The sequence below is a fragment of the Rhipicephalus microplus genome, unplaced genomic scaffold (assembly GCF_043290135.1).
Source record: "Rhipicephalus microplus isolate Deutch F79 unplaced genomic scaffold, USDA_Rmic scaffold_374, whole genome shotgun sequence".
Taxonomy (NCBI): Eukaryota; Metazoa; Arthropoda; class Arachnida; order Ixodida; family Ixodidae; genus Rhipicephalus; species Rhipicephalus microplus.
The window spans coordinates 97,501-110,540 of record NW_027464938.1 but is presented as its reverse complement, the minus strand read 5'-3'; the positions used below and the strand labels follow the sequence as shown (position 1 = coordinate 110,540).

Here is a 13,040-nt window from a genome sequence, read left to right as displayed (position 1 = left end):
CGTCAACGCGAACCGGTGCCAGCGAGATCCCTCGCCTGCAAGAACCGACCGGCAGCCTCCGTCACCCGAGGACGCGGAGGCGCTTGCCGCGGACGGCGGGACGGTATGCACTGGTGCACAGCGGACCCGTCACATCGCCAGTTCCTTGACCGACCGCCGACGCTTGTGCCGTTCCTCTCGTACTTGGCAGTCGCCGCGCGATTGTCGGGTCTCGTTCTTGCACGCTCGAACGGTCGGGAGGGCACTCGGCTGGCGTTTCGGGAACGCGCAGCCTCGCCTTCTACCGACGTAACCACGACTCGCCGTTCGCGCTCCGCCGCTCCTGTTTACAGTACTAGGCGGTCCCGCAGCGGTCGGGTCGCGCATTTCGAGCGCTTCGAGCCACGGTGCAGTGGCGGGTCGAAAGCCGACCTATGAGTGCGTTGCGCCGTTTGTACCCGCGTCCGCCACCTGGCCGACCGTCCAAGGTCGCGGTGTTGGCGTCCGCTGGGCGCAACAATTTGTCACGGGGTGCCGCTCCACATTCAGGCAGCCCCGTGGGGAAAAGCCGACCCCGCGTCCAAACGGGGTCAGCGGCAGAAAGTGTCGGGCGCAGACGCAGCTGAGGCGCTCACCCTTCACAATCCGTTAATGATCCTTCCGCAGGTTCACCTACGGAAACCTTGTTACGACTTTTACTTCCTCTAAATGATCAAGTTTGGTCATCTTTCCAACAGACCGGCGCAACCGAAAGGCCGCGCCGGACATCGGTCCGAAGACCTCACTAAATCATTCAATCGGTAGTAGCGACGGGCGGTGTGTACAAAGGGCAGGGACGTAATCAACGCGAGCTTATGACTCGCGCTTACTGGGAATTCCTCGTTCAAGGGGAACAATTGCAAGCCCCTATCCCAATCACGAAAGAAGTTCCACGGGTTACCCAGTCTTTTCAGACAGGGATAAAGACACGCTGCTTCCTTCAGTGTAGCGCGCGTGCGGCCCCGGACATCTAAGGGCATCACAGACCTGTTATTGCTCTGTTTCGTGCGGCTAGGAGCCGCTTGTCCCTCTAAGAAGGTTGTAAGGTGCTGGGAACCCCGCACCTATTTAATAGGCTAGAGTCTCGTTCGTTATCGGAATTAACCAGACAAATCGCTCCACCAACTAAGAACGGCCATGCACCACCATCCACCGAATCAAGAAAGAGCTCTCAATCTGTCAATCCTCCCAGTGTCCGGGCCGGGTAAGTTTTCCCGTGTTGAGTCAAATTAAGCCGCAGGCTCCACTCCTGGTGGTGCCCTTCCGTCAATTCCTTTAAGTTTCAGCTTTGCAACCATACTTCCCCCGGAACCCAAATACTTTGGTTTCCCGGAAGCTGCCCGCCGAGTCATTTGAGTAACTCAGGCGGATCGCTGGTTGGCATCGTTTATGGTCAGAACTAGGGCGGTATCTGATCGCCTTCGAACCTCTGACTTTCGTTCTTGATCAATGAAAACATTCTTGGCAAATGCTTTCGCAGTAGTTCGTCTTGCGACGGTCCAAGAATTTCACCTCTAGCGCCGCAATACGAATGCCCCCGTCCGTCCCTCTTAATCATTACCTCGTATTCCAAAAACCAACAGAACAGAAACGAGGTCTTGTTCTATTATTCCATGCAAGTTTATTCAGGCGACTCGCCTGCGTTGAGCACTCTAATTTTTTCAAAGTAAAAGCACCGGCCATCTCGAGGCACACAATGAAGTGCACCAAGAAAGAACCGGCATGATGTTCAGTCCGAGCCGTCGCATCGGGTAGATGCACTACTCGTCTGGAACTGAGATCCAACTACGAGCTTTTTAACCGCAGCAGCTTTAGTATACGCTATTGGAGCTGGAATTACCGCGGCTGCTGGCACCAGACTTGCCCTCCAATTGATCCTCGTTAAAGGATTTAGAGTGTACTCATTTCAATTACGGGGCCTCAAAAGAGTCCCGTATTGTTATTTTTCGTCACTACCTCCCCGTGCCGGGAGTGGGTAATTTGCGCGCCTGCTGCCTTCCTTGGATGTGGTAGCCGTTTCTCAGGCTCCCTCTCCGGAATCGAACCCTGATTCTCCGTTACCCGTAACAACCATGGTAAGCAAGTAACCTACCATCGAAAGTTGATAAGGCAGACACTTGAAAGAAACGTCGCCGGCTCGTGGCCATGCGATCAGCACAAAGTTATCCAGAGTCACCACACAATACGGGCCGAAACCCGATCGATCTTGGTCTAATAAAAGCACCCGTTACCCAAAGGGCTCCAGGCTCACTGCATGTATTAGCTCTAGAATTGCCACAGTTATCCAAGTAGGAAGAAACGATCTAAGGAACCATAACTGATTTAATGAGCCATTCGCGGTTTCGCCTTATTTCGGCATGTACTTAGACATGCATGGCTTAATCTTTGAGACAAGCATATGATTACTGGCAGGATCAACCAGGTAATCGTTCGACTGCGCGTCCGTCCTCGCCCTCGGCGGGCCGGACGCAGTCTGTGTGCGGCGGAGGCCACCTTCAGGCGCCCCAACACGCTTATTTTGCACTCCGAGATGACGGCGTTCGAGCTCGCTACGGCACAACCTTCCCGAAAGACGAGTGGGAGCCGTGCGGCAAGAAGCACGTTCATGCTCGCTCTTTTTCGTTGCATCGACTCGGTCGCGCCGTGCGGGTTGCCCAAGCCCGCTGCACTGTCGGTGGACCGGCCGGAACTAGCAACGGAGCCGAGACTGCAAAGCCGCCAGACGACGGGTCACGCCCGCGTCTTCGGCGCTTTCGCATCTGAATCGCCCGAGGACGACACGGAACACACCTCGATATCGTGGTAAAACGGCACCGTCCGACAACCAGCCCCTAACGCATCAAGCGGATGAGGCTGCAGACGACTGCCGTGGATTCCCCTGGAGCAGACCCGAGGACACGCTTGACGAGGCCGAAGCCCGCCGCATATCAGACACCCGGTCGCTTTCGCGTACGCCGCTCACGAGAACCCCCACATAATAGCAGCGATAAGTACCCAGACCTCCTTGGGCCCTAATACGAGCGTACTCGAGAAAATTTCACCGCGGGTGTGCCCCGAAACGTGTGGCATGTTGAGCGTGCCACAAGTCTACGTCGCTCTCAAACCCGCCGAGGTCGTAGAATTTGCGACCCTACTCACGAAATTCCCACCGAGGATACGGCCGCAAACGTACCGCACCTTGGGTAGGCCACGAGTTTGTGCAACACTACGCTGACGGCACAGCACCGAGGTCGTGCGCGCACGCACGGGAAAATTCCGCCGCGGTTTCTGCCGAAAACGTGAGGCACCACGACTCTCCGCAAGTTCGCGTCGACTGCGAAAGACCGAAGTCGTGAACGACGTGTCCGCTACTCGCCGCCGACACGCTGGACACCAAACGTACAACGACTCGACGGCGTCGTAGAGGCCCACGACGCGGTTTTCCTTAACGACGTCTCGGCGTGGCACCGACAGGTTAGAACGGCCGACCAACGTTCCCTGTCCGCCGTTCGGCTCAGTCGAAGGGCTCGGCGACTTCGGCAACGCTGCGAAGCCGCACGGTGACGCACGCCATGTCCCCATTTTTTTTTTCTTTCTGCGTCTGCCGGGGTGCCCCTATAATAGCAGCGATAAGCACCCAGACCGCCGTGGGTCGCTCGCCCCGGCTGACGTGGTTTTTCGTACTCCTGCGGCGGTCGCCGTCAAGCACGTCCAAATACGCTACTTTCGTGGGCGCATTCACGCTCTTTCGCTTCGCCGGAGTGCCAGCACTCACTCTGCCAAAAACGGCGAACATCCGAGCGGCGGTTCCCACTTTTGCGTCGGCGTCGCAAACCCCGCCCCGGCAGACGAGGTTTGCCGTACTCGTGCGACGGTGGCCGGCGGGCACGTCGAAAGACGCCGATATCGTGCGCGAATTGGCGCACCTTGGCTTCACCGGAGTGCCGCCACTGACTCCTCCAAAAACGGCGAAGATCCGAGCGGCGCTTCCCACTTTCGCATCGGCGTCCCGAACTCCGCCCCGGCTGACGCGGTTTACCGTACTCGTGCGACGGTCGCCGGCGAGCACGTGGAAAGACGCCGATATCGTGCCCGAATCGGCTCCGTTCGGCTTCGCCGGAGTGCCAGCACTGGCTCGGCGAAAGACGACGAACATCCGAGCGACGGTTCTCACTATTGCGTACGCGTCGCAAACCCCGCCCCGGCAGACGCACTTTGCCGTACTCGTGCGACGGTCGCCGGCGAGCACGTAGAAAGACGCCGATATCGTGCCGGAATCGGCCCCGTTTGGCTTCGCCGGAGTGCCAGCACTCACTCGGCCACAAACGGCGAACATCCGAGCGGCGGTTCCCACTTAGCCGTCGGCGTCCCGAACTCCGCCCCGGCAGACGCGGTTGCCGAGCTCGTGCGACTAGCGACCGCGAAGCCGTCTCGCGACGCCGCTTTCGTGCGCGGCTCCCACTGCGACCTGGGTCACCCGAGGTCGACGAGCAAAAAAGAATGTCGAAAAAAATTTTTTTTTTTTTTGCGTCTGCCGGGGTGCCCCTATAATAGCAGCGATAAGCACCCAGACCGCCATGGGTCGCTCGCCCCGGCTGACGTGGTTTTTCGTTTTCCTGCGGTGGTCGTCGTCAAGCACGTCCAAACACGCCACTTTCGTGGGCGCATTCGCGCTCTTTCGCTTCGCCGGAGTGCCAGCACTCACTCTGCCAAAAACGGCGAACATCCGAGCGGCGGTTCCCACTTTTGCGTCGGCGTCGCAAACCCCGCCCCGGCAGACGAGGTTTGCCGTACTCGTGCGACGGTGGCCGGCGGGCACGTCGAAAGACGCCGATATCGTGCGCGAATTGGCGCACCTTGGCTTCACCGGAGTGCCGCCACTGACTCCTCCAAAAACGGCGAAGATCCGAGCGGCGCTTCCCACTTTCGCATCGGCGTCCCGAACTCCGCCCCGGCTGACGCGGTTTACCGTACTCGTGCGACGGTCGCCGGCGAGCACGTGGAAAGACGCCGATATCGTGCCCGAATCGGCTCCGTTCGGCTTCGCCGGATTGCCAGCACTGGCTCGGCGAAAGACGACGAACATCCGAGCGACGGTTCTCACTATTGCGTACGCGTCGCAAACCCCGCCCCGGCAGACGCACTTTGCCGTACTCGTGCGACGGTCGCCGGCGAGCACGTAGAAAGACGCCGATATCGTGCCGGAATCGGCCCCGTTTGGCTTCGCCGGAGTGCCAGCACTCACTCGGCCACAAACGGCGAACATCCGAGCGGCGGTTCCCACTTAGCCGTCGGCGTCCCGAACTCCGCCCCGGCAGACGCGGTTGCCGAGCTCGTGCGACTAGCGACCGCGAAGCCGTCTCGCGACGCCGCTTTCGTGCGCGGCTCCCACTGCGACCTGGGTCACCCGAGGTCGACGAGCAAAAAAGAATGTCGAAAAAAATTTTTTTTTTTTTTTTTTGCGTCTGCCGGGGTGCCCCTATAATAGCAGCGATAAGCACCCAGACCGCCATGGGTCGCTCGCCCCGGCTGACGTGGTTTTTCGTTTTCCTGCGGTGGTCGTCGTCAAGCACGTCCAAACACGCCACTTTCGTGGGCGCATTCGCGCTCTTTCGCTTCGCCGGAGTGCCAGCACTCACTCTGCCAAAAACGGCGAACATCCTAGTGGCGGTTCCCACTTTTGCGTCGGCGTCGCCAACCCCGCCCCGGCATACGCGGTTTGCCGTACTCGTGCGGCGGTGGCCGGCGGGCACGTCGAAAGACACCGATATCGTGCGCGAGTCGATGCTTCTTGGTCTCGCAGGAGGGCCGCCACTCACTCCTGCAAAAACGGCGAAGATCCGAGCGGCGCTTCCCACTTTTTCGTCGGCGTCGCAAACCTCGCCCCGGCAGACGCGCTTTGCCGTACTCGTGCGACGGTCGCCGGCGAGCACGTCGAAATACGCCGATATCGTGCCCGAATCGGCCCCGTTTCGCTTCGCCGGAGTGCCAGCACTCGCTCGGCCAAAGACGACGAACATCCGAGCGACGGTTCCCACTATTGCGTACGCGTCGCGAACCCCGCCCCGGCAGACGCGGTTTGCCGTACTCGTGCGGCGGTGGCCGGCGGGCACGTCGAAAGACGCCGATATCGTGCACGAATTGGCGCTCCTTGGCTTCACCGGAGTGCCAGCACTCACTCGGCCAAAAACGGCGAACATCCGAGCAGCGGTACCCACTTAGCCGTCGGCATCCCGAACTCCGCGCCGGCTGACGCGGTTGCCGAGCTCGTGCGACTAGCGACCGCGAACGCGTCTCGCGACGCCGCTTTCGTGCGCGGCTCCCATTGCGACCTGGGTTACCCGAGCTCGACCAGCAAAAAAGAAGGTCGAAAATTTTTTTTTTTTTTTTCTGCGTCTGCCGGGGTGCCCCTATAATAGCAGCGATAAGCACCCAGACCGCCGTGTGTCGCTCGCCCCGGCTGACGTGGTTTTTCGTACTCCTGCAGCGGTCGCCGTCACGCACGTCCAAATACGCCACTTTCGTGGGCGCATTCGCGCTCTTTCGCGTCGCCGGAGTGCCAGCACTCACTCTGCCAAAAACGGCCAACATCCGAGCGGCGGTTCCCACTTTTGCGTCGGCGTCGTAAACCCCGCCCCGGCAGACGCGGTTTGCCCTACTCGTGCGACGGTCGCCGGCGAGCGCGTCGAAAGACGCCGATATCGTGCGCTAATTGGCGCTCCTTGGCTTCTCCGGAGTGCCGCCACTCACTCCTCCAAAAACGGCGAAGATCCGAGCGGCGTTCTCCACTTTCGCATCGGCGTCCCGAACTCCGCCCGGGCTGACGCGGTTTACCGTACTCGTGCGACGGTCGCCGGCGGGCACGTCGAAAGACGCCGATATCGTGCCGTAATCGGCCCCGTTTGGCTTCGCCCGTGTGCCAGCACTCACTCGGCCAAAAACGGCGAACATCCGAGCAGCGTTTCCCACTTTCGCATCGGCGTCCCGAAGCCCGCCCCGGCAGACGCGGTTTGCCCTACTCGAGCGACGGTCGCCGGCGATCACGTCGAAAGGCGCCGAATTCGTGCACGAATCGATGCTTCTTGGTCTCGCAGGAGGGCCGCCACTCACTCCTGCAAAAACGGCGAAGATCCGAGTTGCGCTTCCCACTTTTTCGTCGGCGTCCCGAACTACGCCCCGGCTGACGCGGTTTACCGTACTCGTGCGACGGTCGCCGGCGGGCACTTCAAAATACGCCGATTTCGTGGGCGCATTCACGCTGTTTCGCTTCCCCGGAGTGCCAACACTCACTCTGCCGAAAGCGGCGATCATCCGAGCGGCGGTTCCCACTTTTGCGTCGGCTTCGCAAACGGCGCCCCGGCAGACGCGCTCGTGCGACGTACTCGTGCGACGGTCGCCGGCGAGCACGTCGAAAGACGCCGATATCGTGCTCGAATCGACCCCGTTTCGCTTCGCCGGAGTGCTGCCAGTCACGGCGCAGAAAACGGCGAACAAGTGTTTTTTTTTTTTTTTTTCCTAGAATTTGTGTTATAGAAGGCACATTTGATATCGGACGATAATTTTCAACTTTATCACGCGCACCGATTTTCGTGTAGAGGTTTGCAAGTTTATGGGAATTTCTCCACTTGGAATAATGCGATTTAGTAGTACTACGAGAACTTCATGGATGTACTCAAGGGTACGGGGCAAGTCAGTTACGTCAACACCTGCAGATTTTTTACACTTCAAACTGAAAATTGTTGGTTGTGAGTCCTCGTGTGATATTAAAGGCCGATTCGCTAACACATAGAACAAAGAAAGAAAGGAAGAAAAAACGCCCGCGCTCGCTCAAGAAACCTGGGTTCGCAACAAGTGGCAACAACAAGCAACCGAGCGAGTGCGCCAAAACCCGTGGCGGCCGAACAAACGCGAAGTCCCAACCGCGTCAGCCGGGGCGGCACGGGACAGGAAAAATCACTTCAGCCGGGGCGGCGGGGCACCGAATAAACCTCGTCACCTCGTCGCAGGATAAAAGAGGAAACAAAAAGTCTAAACAGCGTCTGCTGGAGCGAATGCGTAATAAAACAACAACAACAACAAAAAAAAAAAACACCCGCGCTCAAGAAGTCTGCAATCACCACAAAAGGCGACTGTGACCGAGCAGCGTCAGCCGGGGCCGTGCGGAAACGGAAAAACCGCGACTACCGGGGCGTCGAGGCACCGAAAAATCCACTTCAGCCGCGGCGAAAAAAAAAAACAAAAAGAAAGACGGAGGGGGGGGGGGAACCACGTCTGCCGGGGCGAAGGAAAAAAAAAAAACGCGTCTGCCGGGGCGAGCCCGGGTGCGGCACCACCGGGAAAACTGTGGCAAACAGACATGGCGATCGAGTGAGTGGGCCGCCAGCCAGGCTCAGCCAAAAAGTGCAAAGTCCGAACTGCGTCAGCCGGGGCGGCAAAAACCACGTCAGCCGGGGCGGCGCAAAAAACCGCGTCTGCCGGGGCGGCACGAAACCGCGTCAGCCGGGGCGGCGCGAAAACTGCGTCAGCCGGGGCGAAAGAAAAAAAAAAAAAAAACGCGTCTGCCGGGGCGAGCCCGGGTGCGGCACCACCGGGAAAACTGTGGCAAACAGACATGGCGATCGAGTGAGTGGGCCGCCAGCCAGGCACAGCCGAAAAGTGCAAAGTCCGAACCGTGTCAGCCGGGGCGGCAAAAAACCGCGTCAGCCGGGGCGGCGCAAAAAACCGCGTCTGCCGGGGCGGCACGAAACCGCGTCAGCCGGGGCGGCGCGAAAACTGCGTCAGCCGGGGCGAGCCCGGGTGCGGCACCACCGGGAAAACTGTGGCAAACAGACATGGCGATCGAGTGAGTGGGCCGCCAGCCAGGCTCAGCCAAAAAGTGCCAAGTCCGAACTGCGTCAGCCGGGGCGGCAAAAAACCGCGTCAGCCGGGGCGGCGCGAAAAACCGCGTCTGCCGGGGCGGCGCGAAAACCGCGTCTGCCGGGGCGGCGCGAAAACTGCGTCAGCCGGGGCGAAAGAAAAAAAAAAACGCGTCTGCCGGGGCGAGCCCGGGTGCGGCACCACCGGGAAAACTGTGGCAAACAGACATGGCGATCGAGTGAGTGGGCCGCCAGCAAGGCTCAGCCAAAAAGTGCTAAGTCCGAACTGCGTCAGCTGGGGCGGCAAAAAACCGCGTCTGCCGGGGCGGCACGAAACCGCGTCAGCCGGGGCGGCGCGAAAACCGCGTCTGCCGGGGCGGCACGAAACCGCGTCAGCCGGGGCGGCGCGAAAACTGCGTCAGCCGGGGCGAGCCCGGGTGCGGCACCACCGGGAAAACTGTGGCAAACAGACATGGCGATCGAGTGAGTGGGCCGCCAGCCAGGCACAGCCGAAAAGTGCTAAGTCCGAACTGCGTCAGCCGGGGCGGCAAAAACCGCGTCAGCCGGGGCGGCGCGAAAACCGCGTCTGCCGGGGCGGCACGAAACCGCGTCAGCCGGGGCGGCGCGAAAACTGCGTCAGCCGGGGCGAGCCCGGGTGCGGCACCACCGGGAAAACTGTGGCTAACAGACATGGCGATCGAGTGAGTGGGCCACCAGCCAGGCTCAGCCAAAAAGTGCTAAGTCCGAACTGCGTCAGCCGGGGCGGCAAAAACCGCGTCAGCCGGGGCGGCGCAAAAAACCGCGTCTGCCGGGGCGGCACGAAACCGCGTCAGCCGGGGCGGCGCGAAAACTGCGTCAGCCGGGGCGAAAGAAAAAAAAAAAACGCGTCTGCCGGGGCGAGCCCGGGTGCGGCACCACCGGGAAAACTGTGGCAAACAGACATGGCGATCGAGTGAGTGGGCCGCCAGCCAGGCACAGCCGAAAAGTGCCAAGTCCGAACTGCGTCAGCCGGGGCGGCAAAAAACCGCGTCAGCCGGGGCGGCGCAAAAAACCGCGTCTGCCGGGGCGGCACGAAACCGCGTCAGCCGGGGCGGCGCGAAAACTGCGTCAGCCGGGGCGAGCCCGGGTGCGGCACCACCGGGAAAACTGTGGCAAACAGACATGGCGATCGAGTGAGTGGGCCGCCAGCCAGGCTCAGCCAAAAAGTGCCAAGTCCGAACTGCGTCAGCCGGGGCGGCGCAAAAAACCGCGTCTGCCGGGGCGGCGCGAAAACCGCGTCTGCCGGGGCGGCGCGAAAACTGCGTCAGCCGGGGCGAAAGAAAAAAAAAACGCGTCTGCCGGGGCGAGCCCGGGTGCGGCACCACCGGGAAAACTGTGGCAAACAGACATGGCGATCGAGTGAGTGGGCCGCCAGCAAGGCTCAGCCAAAAAGTGCCAAGTCCGAACTGCGTCAGCCGGGGCGGCAAAAAACCGCGTCTGCCGGGGCGGCACGAAACCGCGTCAGCCGGGGCGGCGCGAAAACCGCGTCTGCCGGGGCGGCACGAAACCGCGTCAGCCGGGGCGAGCCCGGGTGCGGCACCACCGGGAAAACTGTGGCAAACAGACATGGCGATCGAGTGAGTGGGCCGCCAGCCAGGCACAGCCGAAAAGTGCTAAGTCCGAACTGCGTCAGCCGGGGCGGCAAAAACCGCGTCAGCCGGGGCGGCGCAAAAACCGCGTCTGCCGGGGCGAATGCAAAAAAAACAAAGAAAAAAGCCCGCGCTTAATCAAAAGAAAACAAAGAAAAAAGCTTGCGCTTAATCAAAAGAAAACAAACAAAAAAAGTTCGCGCTTAAGCCTGGCGGTGGAACCACCGGGGCAAACAGACCTGGCGATCGAGTGAGTGGGCCGCCAGCCGGGGTGAGCCAAAAAGTGCAAAGTCGGAACCGCGTCAGCCGGGGCGGCACGGGACAGGAAAAATCACTTCAGCCGGGGCGGCGGGGCACCGAATAAACCTCGTCACCTCGTCGCAGGATAAAAGAGGAAACAAAAAGTCTAAACAGCGTCTGCTGGAGCGAATGCGTAATAAAACAACAACAACAACAAAAAAAAAAAACACCCGCGCTCAAGAAGTCTGCAATCACCACAAAAGGCGACTGTGACCGAGCAGCGTCAGCCGGGGCCGTGCGGAAACGGAAAAACCGCGACTACCGGGGCGTCGAGGCACCGAAAAATCCACTTCAGCCGCGGCGAAAAAAAAAAACAAAAAGAAAGACGGAGGGGGGGGGGGAACCACGTCTGCCGGGGCGAAGGAAAAAAAAAAACGCGTCTGCCGGGGCGAGCCCGGGTGCGGCACCACCGGGAAAACTGTGGCAAACAGACATGGCGATCGAGTGAGTGGGCCGCCAGCCAGGCTCAGCCAAAAAGTGCAAAGTCCGAACTGCGTCAGCCGGGGCGGCAAAAACCACGTCAGCCGGGGCGGCGCAAAAAACCGCGTCTGCCGGGGCGGCACGAAACCGCGTCAGCCGGGGCGGCGCGAAAACTGCATCAGCCGGGGCGAAAGAAAAAAAAAAAAAAACGCGTCTGCCGGGGCGAGCCCGGGTGCGGCACCACCGGGAAAACTGTGGCAAACAGACATGGCGATCGAGTGAGTGGGCCGCCAGCCAGGCACAGCCGAAAAGTGCAAAGTCCGAACCGTGTCAGCCGGGGCGGCAAAAAACCGCGTCAGCCGGGGCGGCGCAAAAAACCGCGTCTGCCGGGGCGGCACGAAACCGCGTCAGCCGGGGCGGCGCGAAAACTGCGTCAGCCGGGGCGAGCCCGGGTGCGGCACCACCGGGAAAACTGTGGCAAACAGACATGGCGATCGAGTGAGTGGGCCGCCAGCCAGGCTCAGCCAAAAAGTGCCAAGTCCGAACTGCGTCAGCCGGGGCGGCAAAAAACCGCGTCAGCCGGGGCGGCGCAAAAAACCGCGTCTGCCGGGGCGGCGCGAAAACCGCGTCTGCCGGGGCGGCGCGAAAACTGCGTCAGCCGGGGCGAAAGAAAAAAAAAACGCGTCTGCCGGGGCGAGCCCGGGTGCGGCACCACCGGGAAAACTGTGGCAAACAGACATGGCGATCGAGTGAGTGGGCCGCCAGCAAGGCTCAGCCAAAAAGTGCTAAGTCCGAACTGCGTCAGCTGGGGCGGCAAAAAACCGCGTCTGCCGGGGCGGCACGAAACCGCGTCAGCCGGGGCGGCGCGAAAACCGCGTCTGCCGGGGCGGCACGAAACCGCGTCAGCCGGGGCGGCGCGAAAACTGCGTCAGCCGGGGCGAGCCCGGGTGCGGCACCACCGGGAAAACTGTGGCAAACAGACATGGCGATCGAGTGAGTGGGCCGCCAGCCAGGCACAGCCGAAAAGTGCTAAGTCCGAACTGCGTCAGCCGGGGCGGCAAAAACCGCGTCAGCCGGGGCGGCGCGAAAACCGCGTCTGCCGGGGCGGCACGAAACCGCGTCAGCCGGGGCGGCGCGAAAACTGCGTCAGCCGGGGCGAGCCCGGGTGCGGCACCACCGGGAAAACTGTGGCTAACAGACATGGCGATCGAGTGAGTGGGCCACCAGCCAGGCTCAGCCAAAAAGTGCTAAGTCCGAACTGCGTCAGCCGGGGCGGCAAAAACCGCGTCAGCCGGGGCGGCGCAAAAAACCGCGTCTGCCGGGGCGGCACGAAACCGCGTCAGCCGGGGCGGCGCGAAAACTGCGTCAGCCGGGGCGAAAGAAAAAAAAAAAACGCGTCTGCCGGGGCGAGCCCGGGTGCGGCACCACCGGGAAAACTGTGGCAAACAGACATGGCGATCGAGTGAGTGGGCCGCCAGCCAGGCACAGCCGAAAAGTGCCAAGTCCGAACTGCGTCAGCCGGGGCGGCAAAAAACCGCGTCAGCCGGGGCGGCGCAAAAAACCGCGTCTGCCGGGGCGGCACGAAACCGCGTCAGCCGGGGCGGCGCGAAAACTGCGTCAGCCGGGGCGAGCCCGGGTGCGGCACCACCGGGAAAACTGTGGCAAACAGACATGGCGATCGAGTGAGTGGGCCGCCAGCCAGGCTCAGCCAAAAAGTGCCAAGTCCGAACTGCGTCAGCCGGGGCGGCGCAAAAAACCGCGTCTGCCGGGGCGGCGCGAAAACCGCGTCTGCCGGGGCGGCGCGAAAACTGCGTCAGCCGGGGCGAAAGAAAAAAAAAAA

At 61.2% G+C, this 13,040-nt stretch overlaps 1 non-coding gene across 1 annotated transcript; it reads right to left on the bottom strand.

The window, feature by feature from the left end:
• Positions 1 to 628: 628 nt before the first annotated feature.
• Positions 629 to 2,443, bottom strand: LOC142794106 (small subunit ribosomal RNA). Its single transcript, XR_012892074.1, has one exon. It is a non-coding gene; the product is annotated as a small subunit ribosomal RNA (ribosomal RNA).
• Between the last annotated feature and the right edge of the window lie 10,597 nt (positions 2,444 to 13,040).